Source organism: Carassius auratus, chromosome 14 (assembly GCF_003368295.1).
Source record: "Carassius auratus strain Wakin chromosome 14, ASM336829v1, whole genome shotgun sequence".
Classification (NCBI taxonomy): domain Eukaryota; kingdom Metazoa; phylum Chordata; class Actinopteri; order Cypriniformes; family Cyprinidae; genus Carassius; species Carassius auratus.
Genome location: NC_039256.1, coordinates 26,616,143 through 26,638,842, shown reverse-complemented (window position 1 = coordinate 26,638,842; position 22,700 = coordinate 26,616,143). Strand labels below are relative to the sequence as shown.

The 22,700-nt window shown below is 35.0% G+C and overlaps 1 long non-coding RNA gene across 1 annotated transcript; it reads right to left on the bottom strand.

Annotated features, from left to right (window-relative positions):
• Positions 1-764: 764 nt before the first annotated feature.
• On the bottom strand, positions 765-3,084 carry LOC113114520 (uncharacterized). The gene is made up of 3 exons (XR_003293755.1): positions 2,821-3,084; positions 2,554-2,697; positions 765-1,159 (listed from the first exon to the last, which is right to left on the bottom strand). It is a non-coding gene; the product is annotated as an uncharacterized LOC113114520 (long non-coding RNA).
• Positions 3,085-22,700: the final 19,616 nt, after the last annotated feature.

Here is a 22,700-nt window from a genome sequence, read left to right as displayed (position 1 = left end):
ACTGTGGTTTCTCACAATCTAAGAGTCTTTCTTACAAGAACAGTGCTCTCCTACTGGAAACACACAACTAAACTGAATCTACAGCAAAGAAAGCATGCTGCACAAGGTTTCTGAAACTGAAAAGCAAATCTTTGTGGTACTCTGATGCATAAGCTTTTGTCACTGCTAATTTCTGACTAAAGGACAAAGGTTTTGTTTCTTAGTTGTTTGTATTTATATTCACGCTGGTATTTTGAGCCCCAACTTGATACCGAGAGTGTTTTGGCAAAGTATGCAAAGACATGCTGTGGTAAACTGATATGAGTACAGTCTTGGGATGGGTGTAATATCATAAATGCATTCTGGCTAGCCTGCAGCAATACAAAGCCAGAAGTCTTGTAATCCCTAAGCATTTGAAACGGCATTGAGTCATCATCCACAAAGTAGGTCCTGAATTATCAGCACAGTCTACGCCAAAAAATAGTAATTAGAACACAACGTACGTGCTGACATTTCAACTAACTCAACACATTAGTTAACCTTCATGTTCTGCTGAGGTGTCGTTGATGCTATTAACCATTTATGTTGCTTTAAATTATTGTAAGCACATTTAAATCCATTACAGAACTTACTAGCTTTTTCATTCCGTTTTACCACAAAGTATACAAAAAAGAAATAAAATCTGAATATCTGGTTGCAGTGCATGTAGAATTGCATTTAAATTGTATTCAGCGAGAACAACTGATATTATATTAAAATCACATTTAGGTTTCTTAAACCCCATACAGAACATTAGGGTTAAGAACTTTCAATAGAATTCACACACAAATAAATAAAATAAAAAATAATGAAATCCATGGATAAATATTCAGCTCTTAAGCGGTGTTTTAAATGGCATTTTAAAGATGCACATGGACTTCGTTGGGCCATATACCTAATCCAACAGATCCAAAGGCTGGTGATCGTACCAATTTTACAAACAGAGTAAGCTGGAAATAGAGAATGGGTCTTTGTTTGCACATCTGTTGAAGCTGAAAAAGCTGTTTAAGTTAATGCAATGACATTGGGTAGCAAAAGAACTTAAAACGAAAGTGAAAGATGGACACTAGGTAGTTTTCATATAGTTTGCCAGACAGCAGGGTGGGCAAGAGCAGCCAGAGGAATGGAGGTGAACTTGACACTGTGAAGAAAAAATAGTGCAATCCAGAAAGCATTACTGTTAAAGCACAGGATTGCAAATTAAAAGTTCATCTACCATGTTACACCTAAGTTAATTAATCATGGTTCGTCTAGGAATATAATGAGACATAACAATTTAAAGTTGTGTGAATATCAAGATGGGAAGAAACTGAATTGAACAAAACAATGCTTAAAAAAAAAAACAATACAATACTATCCATCAACAGACAATGTAGAAACAAATATCTTCAGCGTACAAGACGCCATGGCTAACCTTGCGCTAACCAAGTGTGTCTTATACAGTAAGGGAAACCTACATAATGTAAATGTCACGACTTGCACAGATCTCATCAGAGACTAAAGTTTAACAAATGATCAGCTGACATCAAACAGGTGCATCACACAGATCAAAGTCAGGTGTCTTTTTGAACATAGCTCTTTGTATATGATATGACAATAGTTTTCTCAAAATAAGTAAAATGCTCATTAAGTGATTCAGAGGATTTCTAGAGATTGTTTGTTCATGTACTCAAATATATTGATGAGGCAGAGGCAGAAAACAGTGCAAGCTTCAGTAGGCCTGAGTGTAACAAATGAAACCACATGTCTGCACCATTCATTTCCACTAGGGGCGGACTGGGGAAAAAATTTCAGGGCGGGAAACCTCACACTCATACAAACCACAAATTCTAAAACATGGACAACCCTATTTTTTGTATGGACCTCACATAAAAATAAAGCTTTTAATCTTTAGATTGGGGACATCCTGAAGGCTCTCCTGAACTTCACTTTCGCTTTCATTTTTTCTTTTCAGTCTCTTTATTTTGCCCTGATATCTATCTCTCTCATGACTTTAATAGTCAAGATTTATCAAAACTATTCTTTATAAATTGCCTACATGTCAAAATTAGTACATCACTACAATATATTTATGGAAAAATCATAACTGAACATGAGACATTTTTCCCCTACACAAATTAACCATGCTTTTATTACAGTAAAAGTACAGTAATTATTATTATTTATTTTTTTTGGCAAATGCATTACCATTTGTATTTATTTTTAAAACAAATTTCATGGTTAAACTACGGTTAGAGTAGCAAAAACTGTGGCTAATTTGCTGTTACCATGGTTCAACATTAGTAACCATTGTCTTTTGGATTTGTAGTAAAATCATCGTTAATTTTCATAAGGGTTGTGTTGTCTGCCCTAGCTCCCCCTAAACCTATTATAAAATATGATTATTTGTCTGCTAAATTACTACTGTCATATTACATAATAATGATGTCCTCTATACAGTATTTTGAGTGATGGCTGTATGAGCAATGGGCTGCTGTTGCTTAACTACGTAAACGAAGACAAAACTACAATAGCACATGTACAGATGAAACTGACCTGCACTTGAAACCCTGAAGTTTTGCTTCCCTGCTCCACATGTGCGCTTCCACAGTCCACTTCTCTCTGGCTGCATCCAAAACTTAGGCAGGTGACTTGCCGTATCAGGCAGTGACTTTGCAGGCAGCTTAATGGTTTAATGATCTACAGCAAAATAGAGAGAGCTTTGGTGACAACTAAGTGGATATTTCATTTCTGTAAAAAATGTATCACTAGAAACTCCATAAAAAGGTGGGAAACATACAGTTACACAAACTGACCACCTACCTTAACTTTCAGACGCCATCTTTATTTTTTGGCTTTACTGTCACAGAATGAAACGCACAGGATTGTGGGATATCAAAGGCAGCGAAGGATACATTTATGCTGCCTTTTAAAAATCTGCTAGATGAACGCATTTCAGGAGACAGGAACTGAAGCTAGCATTGAAATCGGACGTGCAAGTGCCTTCCTACCCTTGGAATGAATCTTCTGAAGGCAACATTTTTCAGATGCAGCCTCTCTCTGTCACAGTCTTCTGTCTTTGTCACTGTCTTCCGTGAGTGTTGTGTTGTGTTTGGTGCCATGTGCTTCTGTCACAGTGTGGCGAAGGGCGCCAAGAAGAAACAGGGTCTGGGTCCAAATGCAGGGAAGAAATTACTTTAATATAAATGAAACAAAAAGCAAACAAGACAAAAAAAAGATCCAGGACAAGATCAGAAGCAACTGCAAGACACAGGTAACCAGTAACAATTAATACAGCCAGAGTAAGTGGTGTGTGAGACGAGAATATATAGTCCATGACAATGAGCAACACCTGTGTGTGTGATTGAGAGACAGGACAGAGTGAAGGTAAATGAGTCCGGGAGCAAGGGAGAAACACAGGTGTAGCAACTAAAACAATGATGAGGTAACAAGATAGGCGGGGTAAGAAAAGAGACAGGACAAAAGCACATGACACCAAACAAACACAACACTCACAGAAGACAGTGACAGAAAGACAGAAGACTGTGACACTCTCTCATTGATTACTCTGATCCAAAACGTTTGGCAGAGGTGCGGAGAGTGCACGAGCTGAAGCATTGCCAGTCATAACTAAACGATTCGTCATTTATTAGAGATTTCATTATCGAATGGTGGATTTGGAAACAATAGCTTTAGTACTTTAGGCAGGCAATTGTACAATAACAGTATAAAAATAGTGGGCCAAATTGCCTGCTATGCCACCGGAAATTGTTGCGGTTCTCCCAATAGCCAATCCGCGCCTAATTTCCAAAGAAACACAGAACGTGCAGGATTCATATATTATCTTTTTGTTGCTTAATAATCACAGACACTAAGTGATTCAAGTGTACTCTCCTACTTTTGATTTATTTGTCCAAAATGTAGCATATTCTATCCGTGTTGGGCTATAGGAATTCTGTTTTTATATAAAAAAAATATGACTGGATTCTACAAACCAGTGTCTCCACATTGCAGAAATTATGGGGCCATTATGTCTCAGAATAGTCAGTGCAATTTGGGAAAGAAATCAATTAAATTTGTATATGTGTGGATATTCAAATGTAATCCACTTTGTAATCGTTAACATTTACAAAAGTAATTGTAATTTAATTACACATTTTTTCTTTGTAACTATATAGCCTACATTTTAATTCCTTTTCATAAAGTCTTAAGATTTGTTGGTGCTCATATGTTTTTGATTACAGCTTCCATTCTCCCGTTCAGGTGATTTTCATCCTTTAAAATATGCTCACTATTCTTCCTTGACCAGCTACAGCACTTCAGATTCTGCACGGTAGTGCTCTCACTGTACTTTAAAATTATTACGTGGACATTGTGAAAGTTCACATCCAGCACATAAGCAATATCCAAAACAGACTGACCAGATTTAGCCATTTTAACAATATTCTACTTGTTTGCATTGCTCCTTCCACATGGCTATTTTCTCTAAAACCTACAAAACAACAAATAATAATTCTTATAATCTGCTACATAGTGATTTATTAAATTACGGACTACTAGGAATAATGACTGCAAGCCTGGTATGACCACTTGGCCAAAAGTGACATCTGCACAGTTTGGTAAGTTTCACTGCATCATGACAAATGCTACAACTGAAACTGGGAACGCATACATTAGTTTTACACTCCAGGCACAACATAACAACTAGGGCACAGAATATTTAACAAATATGAAATAAAAAAAGTTTGAATTAAGTACGAAAATGACAACTTCGAGGTTGAACCACAAACTCTGTAGAGTGACAAACAAACACAGTTGAGTTTCAGCTTACCTTTCTTGCTGTGCATTATATATGTGACTTGATCAGAGTTTACATCAGAAGCCTAAATTACATTTTAAATAATCGTATAAAGGGATTGCCTGTCTTTGAATGACTGATAAGAAGATTGATTCTTATGGATTGCATTTACAATCTCGTATTGTACTTGCAAATTTTTTTGCAAAGCTTTGGTTGCTTATACTTTCAATAAAGCAGACATCTCATTGACAGACATCTCTTGGGTTTTATTAAAATGCCTTCATTTGTGTTTTGGACATGAAGAAAAGACTTTGGAAGGACATGAGGATGAATTAAGTTCTATTTGCATTTTGTAAACCCAAAACTCAAAAATGGCTTTAAGCGCATAATGGCTCTCAACGAAAGGCACTGGAGCACCTAATTGCATTCATTTTGTGGAAATTTGAATGCTTCAACTCCAACTCCCATTAGCTTCTCCCAAAGTCTAGGTCGATGAAATGCCAACATCAAGGTGGCATTTAACTCTGTTGCTGTGCTTCCTAAGACAGATCAGACCACCACTTAGTGCACATCACTCCTATATTCAAAATTACCATCATCTAGAGGACTGTCACTAAAAAAAAAATCTTAAGTTGCAGACAAAGGAAGTTGAAAGAGCTTTGTGTGGCATGCAGGAAACTCTTGCAACTTGCAGAGAGTGTCTTTTCTCTGGATCACAAAACTTCATGCACTGTGCCAGTACCAAAGATAGGCTGCCCCAGCATCCATAGGGCCTAAATGGTAATATATCTTCTGACATCATGAAGACGTCTAGGAGGCAGGTCCTGAAATTGGACTCAAACTATACGGATCTACTGCAGTTTGCATAGAAGCCATAAAGACTTGTGAACCATGATTCGTGTGCATTACCATGGTTAGAATTATCTTTTTAATTGGGAAAAACAATGGAAGAGAAAACAAATCATCGGTTTCGTAGCTGCCGACCCTAAAACAAGCATTAGGTTTGATTAGATGCACTGTTGATTTATTGATGGTTCAAAAAGGTCCTTCTCTCTAATAACTGGAAAGTCTAGCAACATTTTTCAGATCTGACTGAGAGTTTATGTTTTCCTACTCTCTTGAAATAGGTCTCACTCTACAGGCTGGCTAATCATTGTGTAATGCATGCAAAATTGAGTTGGGTTTATCAAGAGGCAAACTGAACCGCAAAGCTTGAACCAGTGGCCCCTGCGAGCAAAGTTTCAGCTGAGTGCTGTGAGGTGCTAAGAGTTCGGCGTAGCAGTTGATGAGTCATTCACGGCACACAGACACAGCTTTTTTTCACTGTTGACAGTCAGCTCCCAGACTATAAAAGCCTTGTTTGTCTTAGAAATGGGCTTTGGCTGGGAGAAACACAGCTGGTTTGGGCGATCAGATCTCTAAATGTTCAACTTTCCAACAGGAGTCATTCAAACGCAAGGAACGGGAGCTGCCTATTGGGAAATAGTCCCGGATTAAAGGAGCCAAAAGATTGAAAAAGTAATTTAAAAAATAATGGGCTTTTTAATGACTAAACCTAAGGGACACCCAGATGTGCTCTTTGTTAATTTTCACTTGTGTAATGTAAAATTCCAACTGCTTAATTACTCTAGTATACACAAAGCAAATGCTTTTAACGAAGCAATTATGGGAGACAATCTCGTCATGGCACCACAGCTTTCACAAACACCCCCTGCCACTTGGACAGACTGTTGTTGGCAGAGAAAAAACATTGGTTTCTCATGTGTTGGATGACAAATGAAGACATATTAGCGTTTATTAATGGTAACATTTACACCCGGTCTTTCTAGTGTTACTCTCTCAATGTTAGGGGTTGTGGCAAAGCGAGTCATTATACAAATGTTGATATCAGCTAAAGGTTTAACAAAGAATATCTATCTTCACAGCAATACAGTTTTTTTCTGTTGTCTTTGTTGGTCTAGTATTAGCCTACTTCCCCTGCAAATAGTCAGACAGGCCACACCACAAAATAATATAACTTTAACACTTTAAGCTATTTACTGTTTAGCAATAGTTTTTTTTTCTTTAGAAATGCATTTAAAAAATGCAATAATCCATAAAATGATTAATTACAACCATAAGGTAACTACTCCATAAATAAATGTTTACTTTAAAAACTGCAGCATATGATTTAAAACATTTTTGTTTGGTTTGTATTTTAACATTCATACATCAACGTTCATCTTAGAACACCTTTCAATATTTACCAGTTTCTTTCCTTTGAGAACAAGGTTACGCCGGGGCAGGGTTTTGAGATTTTCTCTTATTGAGCATTACAGTACAATAACCGAAAGCTCAGACCCTCTGCAAATCAGGCAATGGAAATCCAAGAGCTGCTGTTTTTCTTCTTTTGCCAGTGGAGATTTTGTTGTGTGCTTGCCTTTGTATGAAGAGAAGATGTATCATGCACTGAAGGGGGCAATGTTGGCATTGTTATTGCCCTTTTAGTTCAAAAACATCATTAGGGAGCATGTCTCATGACATTTTGTGTTGATTTTTTTTTGTTCTTGCTGGAGGATCAATAGATTTCCAGTGCCAAGGAACGTAAAGGGTGGCGATTTCTGCCTATTGTAAGAGCAGCCGAACAGCTGTTGGTAAATATCATTACAATATTACATGTTTTATTGCTGGTTTAATAATGACATATTTGATTGCCATGCAAAAAGGACATTAACATTTAGAATGATCAATAGAACGTCTGGTTGCAGATTTTATGAGAAGCATTTCCCTGTGATAAAAGAATTTGAAAAAGACCTATAGTCAATTGCCACTAGATTAATGAATGGGAGATGGACGGAGGAATAGTTTGCATCTGATGAGCCACGAAGATTTAGTTCTGCATAGTCACTGCACAGACAGACGGCTACATAGACAGAAACCCTCCAAAATGAAATGAAAATTGCTCATTGAAAAGACTTCATTTCGTGCATGGTTTAAAAATTAGAAGCATGCCTTTGAGATGCAAAATCCAGAAGAATACTTCTGTCAGATCTAAATTGCTAATGCACACCGTATGGGAGCCGGGTATCTCTTTCAAGGATGGGAGTCTTAAAGACACAAACCTGATAGCTGCGCACTTGATCAAAGCTTGGCCATCCCTTGTTTTTCCCACTGAGGAGCTGCACAGATGCATAGCAACATGCATATTCTGAGCCACATTTTCAGATTGTGGGAGTCTGACAGTATAATTGCCAAATATCACTAACAAAATGAACGAACAGCAGCTAATTGGCCTTCCTAAAACTTAATGTCCTTAAAAATCTTTCAACTTAATAGAGAGGTTGTATTGCTAGGCAACATATTTAAATGATAGCACCACTGGTAGTAGTTGGAAAACACATCAGCTGCTGCAAAGGAAAACATTTTGCATTACAACTAAACACTTAAATTAGGGTATTAATCCGGATAACTTTGAAAACGCATCAGTGATTTGTCAAGCAAAGCTCTATATAATGGATACATTAGGAAACATGGTTTTTACATTGAAGTGTGCACTATGAAAACAGAAGTATTCATGAATTCACATTTAGCCATGTGATGCATATTACACATACAGAAAGTTGTACCATGTTATTGTATACTGTATAAAGAATATTTACTCACAACTGTACCGCAGCAATACCATACTTGAAATGTTGACCTGGACGCACACAGTAAGTGGAGGCATATTTTGCAAATAAAAATGACAGTGTCAGAGGAATAGCATGATGACTTTATCATGGTATCACCAAAATTAGCATTTATGATGTTTTATGCATGCACAGCACATTTGTAACTTTTGGTAAAAACTTAAAATGTGAATGTGGACGAAGAGCAAACAAAAGTCAGAAACACTGTTTTAAAACATACCCTGATACTTCCTGTTTTTTTTTTTTTTTTTAAGTGTTAAGTAAAAAGGGTTTCACAAAGGGTTAAAACCAGAAGAATCTAATAAAACATGCTTCATGGATAATGGGCTTTACATTTATCCTGATTAATGTAGATGTATTGTAGCCTTGGAGAAACTACTAATGGTTACCTTTCAGAGTAACACTTCTCTTAATATCAATTTTGCATTTCATAGATTGTGAGTGATGCAGTTTAAGCATTGTGTATCCATATTGTATGACAACAAATATAATTTGAACTCTTCTTTTTATTAGTCATACATTGTCTTGTAAATTGCTTTGATCTATAAGCCTGTACAGCCATTATTCATGTTGTACCCTTGCATTTCCTACACATTTTCAGTACATAATTGTCCTTAATATATGGATAACTGTCTTTTCTGGGAAAGAATGGTTTTACATCCAATGATATATTCAGCCCAAGCGAATTCCTCTGATTCACAAGCTCCCAATACAGTAGAGATCAAAGTGAGTGTATAATATAACTGTTTTTTAGATAAATACAAGCCAGTCGAGGCCAACTCCTACATTCGGCCCACAGTGATGAGATTCTCCATTCCACAAAAGCATTCCAGCACAATAGTGCTGGAAGATAAGAACTGTCCCTTTCATGAGCGCTGCCAGTGAGTTTACACGCTCCACTTGTTTTTCTCTTGTGTTTCAGCTAATTCGCCAGAGTTGCCCACTCACCCTCTGCAAAGAACACACATACACATGATCCAAGGCCACGTCACGCTGGACAAACTTTCCCACTAACTTATTACTCACTGAGAACCCGTCACCGGGGAGGAGCGGAACAGGTGTCCTATTTTCTCAGGAAGACTATGGGGATAATGACAACAAGCTCTCATTAACACATACTTTCTGTATCTTTGACACACATATGCAGCAATATATAAAAGGCAAAGTCAAATGAAGTTCAGAATTCAGTGATTACCTGGAAGAATAAAAGCAGTTGGATCTTTTAGAAGGCAAAAAGTTTAATTAATGAGGGCTACATGTTATAAAAAGTTCTATACCTAATAAAGTATAGAGTTCCATACCTAAATCTCACTAGCTTTCTGGACCAATCTATGAGGTGCTTGTCATAAGAGCCAGCAGCACTGGTCCGAAAGATGTCCCACGAGCCGGATATTCCGCCAGAGCCTTGTATTTTCCATATTTTCATGAAGGCATTTCACATGAGAACTTAAAAGACTAATTGGCCCACAGGGATCAGCAGTATTGTTAGTTCTGCCCGGCTCCCAAACCCAGACCTGCCATATGAGTGGTTAATCACCTGTGAGCCTCACACCTGACTTAACAGACACTTTCATATCCAAAGAGAAGCTGTTACCAGTCAAAGGTGCCTTGAGCCACAAATGTGAGACTCAACCTAAGTTCAAATGGAGAGGACGGTCTGCTATAGCGTAGCAGAAACATGCAGGCTGCACAAGTCTACATTTTTCAGGCAGTATTTAATATGGGTAGATTCAAACTGACACTTCATCTGACAAGATTATTTTTATATCAGTGAAAAAAAACAACAATGTAATCGATGAGTAATATCTTTGAATCAGTAATTTCTGGTGTGATTTCTGAATGATGATGTGACACTTAAGACTAGCGTAATGGCTGATAAAAAAAAGCTGTATAATTACTGTATAATTAAAATATTTTTATTAAATAAATGCAGCTTTGATGATCATTCAAATAGATAGATAGATAGATTGAATATTTTTTTATTCTACATAAGAACTACAGAACATTTCAGCACAATCCTGCAAGTATATATATATATATATATATATATATATATATATATATATATATATATATATATATATATACGGTCACATGCTTGTGGAACATAATGCAAGGCACTGGCAGGGGATCTTCCCTGAGGAGCAGTCAAAAACCCTGCAAATTACGTTGTCACAAAATCAAAGGTTCCTCAAATGTCACTGGTTTTTGCATTCCGTGTCTGTCAATTCAATTTTTATACACATCTGACTTCAGAATCACGATAAGAGAGAGAAGAGACGTTCTATTGTGTGATCTCTTATGTAACACAGCACACTGATGTACTGAACAGTGAATATAAAAGATACACCTATCATCATACCCAAGACCCAGAGCCATTTTAAGCCCCACTCTTCTATTACTTACACATGATATTGATCTTTTGTGATATTACGTTTCTCGTATTGCTAACACACTATAACTGATTCTTCGGCAAATTTTTCCAAACCATTCGCAGAGTTCTCGAAAACAAAGACACAATTCTCAAACATTTTGACAGATTTCACCTGCTTTCACACAAGTTCAAATTTGCTGTTGGTTTCATCAATGCATGGGCTGTAGTCATTTGTAGATAAGGTAAGGTAACTCTGGATATCATCAGCAAAGCTGTGATAGGCAATTTGGATCTTTCTCATTATTTGAAGACTAAGAAACTGATATAGTATCACATAAAAGGATATTACCAATACTGTAATGCAACTTGGCACTGGATGCTGTATTTACTTATTTATTTACAGTAACTGACAGTACAGTATATTCCAGAATTTTACTGTATCTGCAGAGCTCTAGTCATGTTGTTAGTTGTGCGAAAATGGTGAATTGTTTCATGAATTGTGTGTTAGCAGTCAAGGAAAACTAAATAAACACTTGATAAAATACTTTTTAAACATTTCAGTTCTCTGTTAACATACTGATCATTTTATGTGTTTGCTCCTAAATCCTCCTCTGAAATCATGGATTCAATTTACAGAGGAAAATATTATTTAATGATTAAATAAAGCAATGATTCACATCCTTTATACATTAGAAACAAGTTTATACATATCCAATAGGCAAGTCTTCAAAATAATTAGTAATCTTTGTTTTATGAGTTGTCATCTTAAATTCTAACAGTTTTGTGTACATTGATTCCTTTTATTATTTTATTAACATAAATTCCCATTATTCCAAGACACAGAATATTATTTACAAATATATATATTTTTTATAATAATAATAATATATAGATACATGCACCCCCCCCCCCCCACACACACACAAATACAGGTGTTTGTGCATGATGTGTATATATGTGTGTGTGTGTGTGTGTGTGTGTGTGTCATGCACATTTGTAGAAAAAAGTAACCAATAAAGTGTAGAAACCACATAAATGTTGCAAAGCAAGGCCTCATCAAGTGTAGCAAATCAAGGCTACATTTGATGAAAAACGTAATGTAATGGGGGAATCTGTTGCACTGTATGAAAGCCTTTCATCAACTGGAAAAAGAAATGCAGCAAAGGATACTTTCATACAAGTCTCTCATGCATGTCATGTACTGATGCTTCTGTTGTGATGCATGGGAAAAATCCTTTATATTACACAGGGTCAGAATCTAAGATCTTTCACACTCTAACTCGCCTCGACCGTTGTCTGATCCACTGTATTATCCATCTGACCCATAAAAATCCCACACTGACTGAGATAAATATAAGGAATAAGTTATTAAATAAAAAAAATAAAAAAAAGAATGTCCAAAAAGAATGACAGCAAGACACTGAGTTTAAACTTCAAGCTATTCAGTCTGTCCTTAAAAAGAACAAAACCCAATTCAAAATATAGTATCTGAGTGTATGTTCCTGTAAACACACTGAAATATACTTTAATCCATGAGTAAATTAATTAATGTGACTTACGTAAAGAAGTGTGTTCTGAAGTTCTTTCACAATCCAGTTGCATCCTTCAAAAGATACAGTCAGAGACATCATGACCATTCAAAGTGAAGGGGCACGTGCCCCCTCAGATATTTGAGCAAAGTGGTTTTTTAATGCAGCTTTCAAAAGAACAAAATAGCTGATTAATATTTCCTTTATTTAATACAACCACACTGCTGCTAAATTCAAATCTTAAACAAACATTAAACAAACACACACGATGCTGTTGAGTTTATGAATGCAATGACCAATCAGAGATGTTCAGATGAGTCATTGCTAAAATGCCGGTGTTTTCTTCACTCACTTGCTTACAGAATACCTCTTTCTGGCAAATAATGTCATCAGAAACAACGCAAATATTCATACGGATCTGTACGATGTTAATTTCACAGTGTAAATAGCTTCAGTGATTTTAATGGGAGTTTTTGAGAGTGCTTGAACTAGACTGTTAGTGGAAATGTTTTTTTTTATTTTTATAATGTAAATGTACTTTGCTCTCTTTCTGTTCAATGAAAGTGTTATGATAAGTAGCCTAACTTGCAATGTTTTTATTCACATACATTTTCAATGTTAAATTTATATTAAATATAAACTCAGTCGTATTAAAAAATTTGATATGACATGACACTCATATCTGTTAATTGAGGAAGCAGACAGGATTTATGCATAGTTAATAGATTACATTATTAGGTTTCTTTGACCATCATACTGTAGATCAATATAATCTATAAAGGTGAGAATCAAGATATTTCATGATAAATAAAAAAATGCTGCTGTGGCTGAGTGTCACATAACGCAACAACCCCCAACTTGTGACCCCTCAAGACAAATTAGTGCATAACACCCCTGGATACAGTACGTCAAAACTGAACAACTATAACTGTTACAGATTAATACATTAACATATTTCGAGTCATGGAAAGACATCAGAATATCCAAGTAAATGTCCACAGCTTGTTAGTTTAAATGAATAAAATGCCAAACATTTTATGTCAAACAAAGTATGTCAGTTTTAAATATTTCAGTTTTTATTTTTGTAATAAATCTGCAGAAAATGTCAACAATTCTGTGTTTTTCTGTCAATATGGGGTGCTGTGTGTACATTAATGATGAAAAAAATGAACTTAAATGATTTTAGCAAATGGCTGCAATATAACAAAGAGTGAAAAATGTAAGGGGTCTGAATACTGTCCTTACCCACTGTATATATAGAGTAACCTGCTGAGCCAAGGAGTTGTTATGTAGTCTACAGAAGAACTTGTCATCTTGGTTTACCACAAGCTGGAGACAAGTGGTGACAGCAGCACCTGGAGTCATTAAATTGTGCCATTCATATGAAAAATCTGTTGTGGGAGATCTTACCTAGGAGAATGAGTTTCAGGTGAAGAGTAGCCATCCAGTAGAATGTGACAAAGGGTCATACAACGATATACCCTGAGATTGCAGATGCAGAGGGAGGAATGAGATGTACCATTGAGAGTCCTCAGCATAGAAGTGGGAAAGAAGCTCTGCGATTGGATGATGGTTTTGAGCAATCCAGTGCTGACGGAGAAGAGATGGGGTTCAAGTACTGATTCCTGTCGTACTTCAGTGAAGGGTGTGAGCTTTTCCAGATGACTTGCTAGGACATATTATCCAGGTTAGATATAAACCTGGAAAGGGTGGTTGCACATTATTTGGTGAGAAGCTGGAGTATGCTCTTGTCCGAGTCTCAAATGAGGTTAGTAACAGAGAAGGTGAAGCGATCATGTGGTGGGGAATGTCAGGGGTGTTAGAGAATGAGTTTTTTAAAAGTGGGTCATGAAGTCCTTATGCAGTGAGTGTGAATGGCAGAGAAGTTACAGGGGATAGAGAAAGTATGAGAAGGTGACAGAACCTGCACATAGACTGTGCATGCTAATTTAATTTCTGTGCAACTGACGAAAACAATAAAAGACTAAGACATAATTAATAGATATTTTTAGTCAGTGCACAGTTTCATTGTAAAGTCACTTAATTCTGCCCACATAACTCTTGTCAAGGAGCCGTGGTCAACTAATGGTTATTAGAAAAAAAAAATAATAATAATAATAATAAATTAATGTGGTCAACATTACAGTTAAGATTCCTGATCATATTGTGCAAAACTCATATCTGCAAGGAATGTTTTGTAAAGTGAGCTGTGTATGTTATTAGTACCCATGAGGTCATTGCATAACTCTCCAGAGTGTACTCTACATCACATTGGTGCTCCTGCAGTTCACAGGACATATAATTTGTGAATTCTCTTAATTTAACAATGCTCAAAACCCCTGTTGTATAGCATAATTCTGTACACATAATTCTTCATCATCTACACACTGGCCACTGCAGTTTTTCCACATTATTTCTTGCAACTCTCCTCATGTTCATTCAGGTTGCATGGTTATCTACCCATAAATTCTCATTTGGATTGAGATCTGGACTCAAGGACATTAAAATAGTTGTTTTTAAGCCTTCTTGTGTAGCTTTGTTCTCTGTGCTTGGGGTCATTGGCGTGCAGGAACACAAATCAGGTTTTCCTCCAGGATTTCCCTGTATTTTACTGCATTCATTTATTTACCCTTTACCCTAACAAGCCTTCCAGGCCCCGCTGCAGAAAAGCATCCACTACCATGCTTTACTGTGGGGATGTTGTGTGGAGTGTTTGACATTTATAACCATGGCCAAAAAGCTCAATTTTGGTCTGGTCGGGTTTCCAGATAATCTTCCTCCAGCTGGTCTCCCACATACCTTCTGGCGAAAAAGTAGATGAGATGTCACCTGACATTATTTTTACAGTGAATTCTCATTGCCACTCTCCTATGAAGCTGTAACCAGTGAAGAACCCAGACAGCAGCATTGTATTCACAGTCTCTCCAGCCACTGAAACTGTAACTCCCTCACAGCTGTCTCTTGGTGGTGCCCCTCAGTAGTCTCCATCTTCAGCTTTGGAGGAAGGCCTGTTCTTGATAGATTTACAACTGTGACATACTTTCATTTTGTATTTTCATTATTAATTTATCTGTACGCCAAGGGATATTCATTGGAAATCTTCTGGTATCCATCGCTTCCCTTATGCGTTTTAATTGCTTTTTAGTGTTTATTTTATCCTTTCATGATCCTTCCACAATAATGACTAACAAGAAGTTGGACCTTCTGGATCAAATTGTATTTATACAAAAAAAAAAAAATAAAAAAAATAATAATAATAATAATAATAATAAACATAAAAATAAACAAGACAGAAACCCCTTGGCAACACACAACTGACCTGCTATCTATTTATGCGATTTCTAAAACCATTCGGTTGCACCAGTTATGATACAGGCAACTATATTACTTTCAAAACTTTCTATTTTGGATTATATTTTTTTTAGAATGCTTTGTAGACTATGATCCACTGTCAAAGCTGTTAAAAAACAAAACATGTCCAAGTCCAAGGTTGAACTGTCTACTTTTTTATTTATGAATAGTGTCTTTTTGGGTTTAAAAGGTGCCATTTCAAACATTTCTTTTTATTTATTTTTTACTTCAACTACACATCAAAATCCCAGCTTGCGTCAGCCAACCATATATATATATATATATATATATATATATATATATATATATATATATATATATATATATATATATATATATATATATATATATATATATATATATATATATATCAGAAACCTAGAAGAAAAATAATAAATAAATAAATACAATAATAGTAATAATAATAATAATAATAATAGTAATAATAATAATAATAATAATAATAATAATAATAATATATATATATATATATATATATATATATATATATATATATATATATATATATATATATATATATATATATTTATTTTTTTTTTTTTTTATTTTTTTTTTCTAGGTTTCTGATTGGCCTAGTAAAAATTCTGTTTACAAAGCCTAGGTATGTCTAGGAGGAATGTTCCTGTATTTCTCGGGACACTTATTTCAGTGATATCTGTCAAAATGAGACAGTATATACATCAATTGTATTCTGTGAAAAAAATAAAAAATAAAATAAATAACCTCTTAGAGTTTATTGTATCTTTATGTGTTTTCATTATCATCATCTTTGATCATCTGCTTTGTTTGCTCATATAATCGGTTGTCTTTATCAAACACTGCTTTTCATCTGAAAAAGAAATGTGTTTTCTTTGTTTGCATTATATTTCTATCTGATTCAATTAAATTCTACATTTTATTTGCATGTTTTAACCCTAATAAGATGTTTGAGGCAAAATCTCATAGCTTTAGGCTAAACATTTCCCATTTTCTAATTGGTACGATTATACCTGATCTGTCCTACCAAGTATATTTTAGGAATAAAGGTGAAAAATGCTGAATTTAACAGTCTGAAAAAAAATAATAATAATAACATTGAAGAGATAGATATATATATATATATAGAGAGAGAGAGAGAGAGAGAGAGAGATGCTTGAGAATTGAAGACTTCATTGGAAAATTATATCTAGCAAACTCAGCTTTAAAAACTAGCAGTCAAATGTATCTTGTGTGCATAGTCCAAACTGGTGTTTCAATAATGCAAAAATATGCACAATTTAACTCTAATGTATAATACTAAATGGCAAAAAAGAAAAAAAGAAAAAAAGAAAAAAGAAGAAAAGAAAAAAGTCATGTTTAAAGGTATCCAATTAACATTCATTAAATCATGTTTTCTTCACAAATAATTTCGAGCTTTAACACACTTTTCTGGGAAAAATGCTTTCAGATGTACCAAGGCCACTAATTAATACGTTATAAGTGCAAAAGGACCTCTAAATTAATTTATTAGCTGTATGCAGTGAATAGATTTTTAATGCTCTGAGTTGACATTTCATTAATTCATGTTGTGTTCACTCTCACATAGGTGTCTACTGTGGGCACAGCATTTCAACGACTCACACAAACACATGAGAATGCATTCTCACTCGCTCACACAAACACACACACACACACACTCATCCACCCGCTGACACACACATGCACCCACCCACAAGGACCAACTTGGCATACACTGATTTAATGAGATATCTTTCAGTCTCTGTGAAATTCCTGCCAGTACATAGAGTGCTGAGACGTTAAATAAACATTCAATTCTCAATTTCACATCTGCCTCGGCCTTTCAAAAATTTAGAAATGCCAGGGCACACTAGAAACTATCTTGGGAGGCTTCACAGTCAGTGACTGCTAGGCAATATGTGAAAATCACTAAAAAAAAAATCAAAGACTTGCTTGACACCTGCACAATTTTGTACATAAGACACACAAATTCATTATGCAAATTTAGTACACCTATTCATTACAGTTTTGTGACATGTACACTTCGCTTTATGATTTTCACATAAAATATACTGTAGCTCCCATTCATTCCTGTAATCTTTCACCAATTAACCATCTGAGAAGAATATTTTAAACAGACTTATTGGCATTAGTAAATGTAATACAATGGAAGGCTAATTAGATCGTAAGATTAAGGCTTTATTTGTCCAGTCTGTTATGTTAGCTACAGATAAACACTTTTCAAGCATTATTTATTTGTTTTTGTCTGTGGAATCATGCACTAGTTAGTTAGCTGCATGTGTATTCTTATGCAGGAAGTAACACAAATTATATAATTAATACTAATATACAACTGATTTATTCATGAATGGTTAAAGGAATATATCACCCAAAAATGAACATGCTTAAAATATACTCACACTCAGACCATTCAATATATAGATTTGTTTGTTTAATAATTCGAACAGATTTGGTGAAATGTAGCATGACATCACTTACTCAGCAATGGATCCTCTGCAGTGAATGGGTGCCGTCAGAATGAGAGTCCAAACAGCCGATAAAAGTAATAAGTAATTTAAACCACTCCAGTCCATCAATTAACATCTTGTGAAGAAAATATATATATATTAACAAATGAATCATTAAGAAATGTTTTACTTCTATTTGTTGCTTGCAGCTAAAATATGAGTTCTCTATCCACATTATTGCTTTCTTCAGTGGAGAAGTTGCTTTGTCTGAATCCGGAGAGAAATATGCTCGAATCAAGCACCATTTACAAGTAAAAACATTCCAAAACAATTCGAAACAAATATGTGGATTGATTTTGGTGTGATAAGGCAGGATATGGAGTTTTTCACTGGAGAAACTGTTATTAGGGATTACAGACTCTTATTTTGGCCAGAGGAGCCAGTTTAAATTGAAAACACCTTAAAGATGTGTTTGTAATGACACAGCTTTCCATTTCACTAGATGTTAATTGATGGACTGATATACTGCTGAGCAAGTTAAGCAATGCTGCATTTCTCCAAATCTATTCCAATGAAGAACATATTTTAAAGTAACTTTGTAAGTATGTTAACTTATTCTACTAACCCAACCTAAGAGTTTACTAATACTCTAATCAGAGTTAGTTGACATGAAGCTGCATAATTGATTATATTTAGCCATATGAATGTCAAAAGTGTCTAAAATGTCTAAATTGGACTCTTTAAGTAAAGCTCAAAGGTCAAGCTGTTATAAATATTGTGCAATGCGGCATTAACAAATGAGAAATAAACTATGACAGGCCAACAAAGTGAACAAGGGAGGCTCACTTAATCCAAATTCTTTGTAGAACGCTCAAAAACATATTTTTTTTTCCTCACAATTTCACAGAAACAAATATGCCTTTTTTGTGTGTTTTTCTGTATCTTTACTGTCAAACCACTCTGCAAATATTTGCCATGCAGTAACAATAGTTGCTTTCTGCTTTCCTCTGTTCTCAGCTCTGCGTACTGCATGACTTGGCTGTCAAGGAGACTGTGGTTATTAAAAGATATTCCTCTGCTTCCCATTTCCTAGCAAATCAAAGGATTATGAATCTTATTTCCTTCCCATAAAGATTAAATGAAAAATCAGTGCGCTAATGGATGGGCCTATTTTAATCTAGCACATTAATACTTTAGTATGCAGGATATTATTGTTCTATTACAATGACCGTAATCATTTTTGTTTCATAATCTCTGTCAGTCCTGAAATTGTTCACTTCGTTTAATGCTGTTTCTTGCTATGAGGATCATTAATTACTGTCTGATCTCAAGGTCTGTTTGGGAGTAAAGCATGTTCGACGGCACTTCATGTCAAATAAGGCATGCTGCTAATACAAGGATGTAAGATTGCATATTTTCCAAATACTATCAAAATAATTTTCTTTATTATATATTTTTTAATATATATATATATATATATATATATATATATATATATATATATATATATATATATATATATATATATATATATATATATATATATATATATATATATGGTCACACTTTATTTTAGGGTCCAATTCTCACTATTAACTAACAATTAACTATGACTTTTGCCTCAATTAACTCCTTATTTGCTGCTTATTAATAGTTTATAAGGTAGTTGTTAAGTTTAGGGTATTGGGCAGGATTATGGATGTCATGCATTATATGTACTTTATAAGCACTAATAAACAGCCAATATGTTAATAATAGACATGCTAATAAGCAAATTGATATTAGTGTGAATTGGACCCTATACTAAAGTGTTACCTATTCAAGTATTCACTAAATTCATTTCCAAAACAGAAATAAAAATCCCTATTTAATTAGCAATAAAAGCAAATCAAATAGAGATTAAAAAGTAAATACAGATAATGAGAGGATGAAAAAAAATAAAAAAAATAAATAAAAGAACAGCTCTGATTCATTTGGACCATCTCAAACGGTCTTTGGACGGGTTATGCTGGTGAGCTGACACTTAGCAAGATCTTTTCAAATGAAAAACATATGCCTATTGTCATATTGTCATGTCACATGTTCACGGCGTCAGACCTGAAAGTGAAATTCACTTCTTTTTAATGCTGTTCTCAAAAGACTGCACAGTCAAAGCCTTAGATGTCTGATTTATTTCACTTTAAAAATAGAAGACTCTGCATCGGAGAACATTGCTATTCAAAACTATTTCTCATGCCTGTACATATTATTTACTGTGGTAAATTTGATAAATTCTTCAGTTTTCACTATTAACTAATTGCTTATTAGTATATGTGCTTTTTATTAGGGCTATAAAGCACACATTAATGCCTTCTTCTGCAGGACCATGTTTTAGATCACTTTTATCCTTCCCATACTTAACAACAGTGTTGGGAAGGTAACTTTGGAAATGTAATGGGTTACAGATTACAAGTTATCCTATTTAAAATATAACAAGTAGTGTAACTAGTTCAGTTACTTTATTAAAGTAATGTAACTGATTACATTTGTTTTCAACAAATGTTTTCAACTGATAATCAGTTCATTAACCCTCAGATAGGTTATAGACCCAAGCTTTCCGACAATGTGGATTGATGTTCAGTAATTGGCAGATGTTTTGCACTGCAAATTCAAACAGGATAAATAATCATAAGGCATCATAATAGCATTGCTTTACTAAACAATTTTAAAAGGCATTGTGAACATCAAAAACAGGCAAAGCAACAAATGAATATTCTTATTCTATTCTAGCATTTTGCAGGAAATATTCAGATGTAACCTCCTTTGTAATAGTTAACATTTTCATTAGTAAACGTAATTTATTTAGACCTTTTTTTTTTATTGGTAACTTTAACCGATTATGGTTTCATTTACACTTAACTAGTTATTGCTTAACACCTACCTCAATAAGTATTAATAATCAGCAAATTAGGGTATATTGATCCCAAATTTGCAGCAGAATTGTTCCCTCAATTGAAGTGTGGCCATAAATTCAAATAATGTTAACATCAGTGGCACACATGAGACAGGAAATGTAGGATTATTAACAGCTTTCAGAGTTGTTTCTGATCTCACGATGAGTCAGAGGATGTACATGGGGATTGTTTGTGTGGATATTATCCACAAATGACTGAATTTGGCACAAAGTTCAAGGCATATTTACTGCATGGGGACTGTTAAACCATGAACCATACCAACTTGGAATTCCTGGCCACTTTAATGACGGCTTTTAATTGTCTTTTATGCTCTGTGCACTTCTTGCAATCCAAGAATCGCATCATTAATCCTATGATAATATGGTTTACTCTGTTGTAAAATAGTTCAAAATCAGGTTCTGGAAAGATTGTGGTGGAAAATGGCCGAAGGAAGATGATCAGTAAATGATGATGAAGATGATTGAGGCCCAGGAGCAATTTGACCCGCTGTTGCCCTAGAAGAGACAGAGAGAAAAGAACAAAAAAATCACAGTCACGACATTGGTCTAACAGCTAGTCTGTTAGGAATGATAAATTACTCTATAAGTTGCATAATTGAATGCGAGTAATTTCAAAGACTGTTAAAAATGTGTTAAAGGAATAGTTCACCTAAAATATTTCTGGACTTGTTTCTTACAAACATGAAGTTTTTCACTTTACAAGATGTCAGTAAGTGGACTTGAGTCATGTATTGTTTTCATAAGCTTTTTGGACTCTCATTCTGACGGCACCCATTCACTACAGAAGATCCATTGGTGAGCAAGTGACGTACTGTAATGCTGCATTTCTCCAAATCTTTTCTAATGAAGGAACAAACTCATCCATACCTTGGATGGCTTAACGGAGAGTACATTTTTATTAAATGTTCGTTTTCGTGTGAACATTTTTACTTTAACTGTGGAAGGAACTGTTTACCGACCAAGGGTGGATATCAATAATCATCACCGATTAAGTAAGACATTCAGTTGTACCTTTTCAGAACATGAATGATTCATTTTCCACACAAGATTGTGGCAACTTTAGCAGTGCGTACAGTCCTATAATGCTGCATATTTGAAAATAATTCAAAGCATAACCATGAGACATTAAATGCTTCAGCGTAATGACAAATTGATTGTTGTCAAATCACCCTCGTGCCTCATAACCACTCATTCACGATCCTGTAAAGTCAGACGGTTGTTCTCTCCTGTAAAATTATTTCAGAAATCCTTAGAATATTTTAATGCTAATATTATAAGCTCACAAGCATAATATGATAAGCTGACAAGCTTATTCTAAGCTGTGAAGTTTAAAGAGTTTCTCCCATTAGTTATCGGACGGTGCATTAAATTGCAGCAGCGCTCTAGCAGGTACAAAGTTAAATTCTCTTTTAACTTGGAAAGGAGATTATTTTGACTGCCAGTGACAGTGTCATATACAGAGGGGCTGGGGTTTATCTGGGCTTCGTGCGAAGCACAGGTGTTTGGGTACAGGACCAGGAAGCAGACAGAGGCGATTATCTGACGGCCTGTGATATGCACTGAGG